The sequence below is a fragment of the Myodes glareolus genome, chromosome 19, assembly GCF_982192425.1.
Source record: "Myodes glareolus chromosome 19, mMyoGla1.1, whole genome shotgun sequence".
Classification (NCBI taxonomy): Eukaryota; Metazoa; Chordata; class Mammalia; order Rodentia; family Cricetidae; genus Myodes; species Myodes glareolus.
This window is the reverse complement of record NC_142044.1, coordinates 47,979,415-47,983,761: the sequence shown is the minus strand read 5'-3', so window position 1 is coordinate 47,983,761 and position 4,347 is coordinate 47,979,415. Positions and strand designations below refer to the sequence as shown.

The following is a 4,347-nucleotide window of genomic DNA, read 5'->3' as shown; positions in this document are numbered from 1 at the left end:
CCCTTCTTTTGTATCTCTGCTTGGATTTCCCGCCTGGTTCTATCTTGCCTTGCCACAGGCCAATGCATCTTTATCAACCAATGAGAGCAAAATATATTCACAACATCCAGAAAGACATTCCACATCACCTGGCCTCAGTCACAGTTTAAGTTCCCCACCCGTAGGAACTAATGCCAGAACAGGCCAACTCCTGCTAGGCTAACAAAGTCCTTGATGTGCTCTGGAAACCGGAACCTAGAGTCAGCTCCAGATGAGAGGGCTTGGGGCCAAGGTGACATGCTCTGTTGAGCTTTAGCATCTCTGCAGTGTTTGGCTGCTCACTGTAGTCAGCACCCCTGAGTGCGGGGGTATGAAGACAGCCCAGGTTGAGTGGCCCATTGACCTCAAGAGCTGTTGACACACATCTCACAGCCTGCTCTGGGTGTAGGGAGTCTTAGGAGACACAAAACCTGTATGTAGATTTGTGGCACAGCGCTTCTGCAATGGTCTGACACCGGTCCTCATCAGAAGGGAGAGGAAGGTTCCTCCCCTCTCCGAATCATCTCCACAGGTATGCAGCCCCAAATCTCCACAGGCGTGTAGCTGCAAATCTCTGAAGGTGTGTAGCTCTGACTGTATCCAGCACGAAGGTGGCCACTGAGAACCTACATATATCCCCTGTCCCATCACACTGACTCGAGGGAAGCCAATGGGGCCTCAAGAGAAGCTGCCCACGGAGCACAACCACCCAAGCCTATGATCAGTATCTATGCCTGACCAGAGGGGTAGGGATGGATAAGGGCACTCCTGAGTGATTCCAGGGGGCCACATAACACAGCAGGTCATTGCTAGAAGGTTGGGCAGTTGGGTGTCCCTCCACCATGGCCTGTCTTGAGCCAAGTCCAATTCACACCTAAGTCACAACAGGGGACAGCCTGATCAAGGCCTGTTCTCAAGAAGTGCCCAGGTCTGTTAGGGAGAAGAATGGAGGATGGAGGCCAGAGAGAAAGGATTACATCCCAGCAGGGCGGGTGAGGGTGGGGGAAATGGCAAGATGCTCAGAAGAGAGACAAGCGGAGGGAGGAGTCAGTTAGAGGGAGGTGCAGGGTGTGGAGAGGAGAGGGAAGCTTGGTGATCAATGGGGCTGGAGCACCCTGGGGAAGGGTGGCAGGGCCGGGTCAGGGAGACAAGAGAAGCTCTGGGTGACAGGGCCAGGTCAGGGAGGCATGAGATGCTCTGGGGTATTTAGGCAGATATTTCTTTCTGCCGCCAGATCTCAAATAATGACACAGAGACTCGTTATGAATTATGAAAACTCAGCCTTAGCTTAGGCTTGTCCCACTAGCTAGGAAGCGGTGACAGAGGCAACAGCAGCCGCGCAGCCATAGAAAGGAGAGGTTATTTTTCCTTACAAACGACCCTGCTGGGGGGTCCTCCTAAGGGACGGCGGGGCTAGGAGATGAGTGGGGCTGCCAGACTGGGGGTGAGTGAGATGGACCTTACCTATTCAGCTGCAGCCTTGGTTGTGCAAGTATTCAATGTTAGCAGAGATGGGGAAATTCCCACCTGACCCATTCCAGGTTTACTCGGGGTCGGGGTCCGGAGGTGGTTCTGTTACTCTGGCCTCTTTCTGGGTCTGAGCATCCTCTTTTGCCTAATAAGCACTGTCCAGCTGGCTGAGGGGAGGAGAAGCGGGAATTGGGTGGGATGTACAACAATGCTCAGGACAGTCGAGGCTGAGGAAGTCAGGAGACAGACGACTGAAGTTAGAGCAGGGACAGGGTATGGACAGAGTGACTCTGGACAGACCAGGACCCATTTCCCCTTCCTGGTAGAGCAGCCTCAATGCCTCTACCCGTCCCTGTATCTTTGCTGTCCGCTCACACAGTACTTCCTGCCTTGACTCAGGTCTTTGCTTCTTCTGTGCCCTTGACACAAGACACGCCCCTCTTCTCCCCCATAAACTCTTATTCAACCCTTAGAGCCCAGACTGAGGTCTACATCGCTCACCCAGGTTCACGTAGTGCCAGCTCTATGCTAAGTGGGGGGCTGGGGCACAGGAGCAGGAGGTGGGGTCATGAAACAAGAGTTCCAGCCAGTCCCTACGGCAGGCACCTCCCCCACAGCATGGGTCTCTCCTTGGCCCTTGCCACCTATGTCCTTGTGGGTCTCACTGTCCAAACAGGCCTCCTCTGAGACGGCATGGCACATGACTTGTGACAACACGGGATCCACTCAGAAGGTGGGGGAGGGGAGATCTGAAGCAGATAGGGGGCCTCAGTACCAGGTCCTGGCCTCCCTGGGTAGGTGGTACCCATCACCTTTCTCCTGGCGTGGTGGCGAGGGCATACGGCAACACCCTCATCCTGTGGGTGACAGACGTGCCTCCCGTCTGTGACTGGCTCCCCTCTGTCCCAGTTACCCACAAACGTCCTAGGTGCCAGGGCTTGTGAACATCTGGGTATAAGAGCTGGGGCAGAGAGGGAAGATGGAGTCCAGGAAAGCTCCCTGGAGATGAGAAGTTGCCCAGGGCAGGCGGTGACAAAGCCAGGGTTTATGTAACGTGAGGCCACCAGTGTTTTTGACAGGTGTCTTCCAGGCTATAGACCTTGGGAAGGTCTTGCCTGCCTGCCTTTGCATCCCAGGGTTCTCACCCTTAAGCTGGAAGAGAGTTAAGACTGGGATGTGGAAACAGATTCAATACCCAGGAGCTCCTCCCGACAGGCAGGTAGTTAGTGCCCCCAAAGGCTGAGGGTGGAGGCCAGGTAAAGCTGCCAGAGAAGCGCCTGATGTGAGCTGAGGCTGGACACTTGTACTGTTGAGGGGCAAGCAGCCCCCTATGGCAGGATGGCTAGAGGGAGAGGGTCACGCTGGCCCCAGGAGTGAACACTTTACTGGGAGATATTGAACTGAGCCACAAATCAACAGCTGGGAAGGGCGTGGGGACACACAATGCTGCTCCTCTCTCCAGCCCTAGCTGTCTCCATGTGCATCAGAGCCTGTCTCCTTCAGAACCCTAAATGGCACTGACCATGACCCCGAGACAAGGCACCCTCACCCTGTTGTGGTACGTGCCCCAGGTACCAGGCTCTCGGACCCGGTCCCTGTACCTACCAGGTTCCTTCAGTGCTGGGCCAGCAGCTGCCTTTGTCCGTGCCTATGGGGAGAATTCATCTACTGGCCACCAGCTCCTCAGTGGGACATGGGCCAGCCAGGTTACATAAGCTGCCAGGACCTCCCGTCTGTGTCACATGGCTGTCCCTGAATTGCCTCCCCTCCCCACTACATCCCTGTGGGTCCAGCACTTTGGAGCCTGCCTTGGGGCCTAGTGACCCTCTTAGAGATCAGTGCCCCTGAGGCTCTCATGATGACATATCCAGGGTTACCCAGTGGTGACCAGTCATGTTGACAGCCACAACTCCCATGACCAGGCTCAAGATCAGATGATCATCAAAGGAGCACGTCTACGTGACCCTGAAAGTGGCATTGGCGTCTCTGTCTTGATGGCCTCATCTGGGAAGAGCGGACGAAAACCAGCCCCACCTCTGTGCTGGAGGCATCACCTACCCACTACTCCAGTGGTTCTCAACCTTCCTAATGCTGCGACCCTTTAATCCAGCTCCTCGTGTGGGGGGACCCCCCCAACCACAAAATCATTCCATTGCTACTTCATAACTGTAACTTTGCTACTGTTACGAATCATAATGTAAACACCTGTGTTTTCCGATATCTCAGGTGACCCCTGTGAAAGGGTCATTCGACCCTCAAAGGGGTCATGAGCTAAAGGTTGAGAAACATTGCACGTCTGGGACCAGTGGTCAACAGAGTTACCCTTTCTCTTACTGTTTCACCCCCTGCTGACAGCCTAACCCAGGCAGCCACCCTTTACTTTGCAGGACACCCCTCTATCTGTAGGGGCTGGCACACGGGAAGGTAGAGGAGGAGGTGGTGCTGGCTGGAGGGGCTAGGCAGACTTTCTTTTGGGCAATGGCCAATCTTATTAAACGGATATTCCCATGCCTCCCTGGTTTATCTATTTACAGATGGGGAAAATGAAATTCAAAGAGGCAGAGCCCTATGGTGAACTCAGGTGGACGTGAGGTCAGAGTTCTACGAACCTACAAAAGAGATTTGGGGACCATGTGGGTTGGAGATTGAGGTTTCTCTCAGGCCAGGCTGACGCTGAGGCTATTCAGCCCAAGTCTCCATCCACATTCATCAGAGGCTACCACACCTGGAGTCCTTACGGGAACCATTTAGTCTCTTCTATAGAGAGGCAGCCAAGGCCAAGCACGCACGTGGCCAGCCATTTACTACTGGTATGTTTGCCGGTGCAGGGCGCCATCTGGTGGACAGGCTAGAAACTGC

At 54.5% G+C, this 4,347-nt stretch overlaps 1 long non-coding RNA gene across 1 annotated transcript; it reads left to right on the top strand.

The window, feature by feature from the left end:
- Positions 1 to 387: 387 nt before the first annotated feature.
- Positions 388 to 3,999, top strand: LOC146890970 (uncharacterized). Its single transcript, XR_014998144.1, has 2 exons — positions 388 to 550; positions 3,411 to 3,999. It is a non-coding gene; the product is annotated as an uncharacterized LOC146890970 (long non-coding RNA).
- Positions 4,000 to 4,347: the final 348 nt, after the last annotated feature.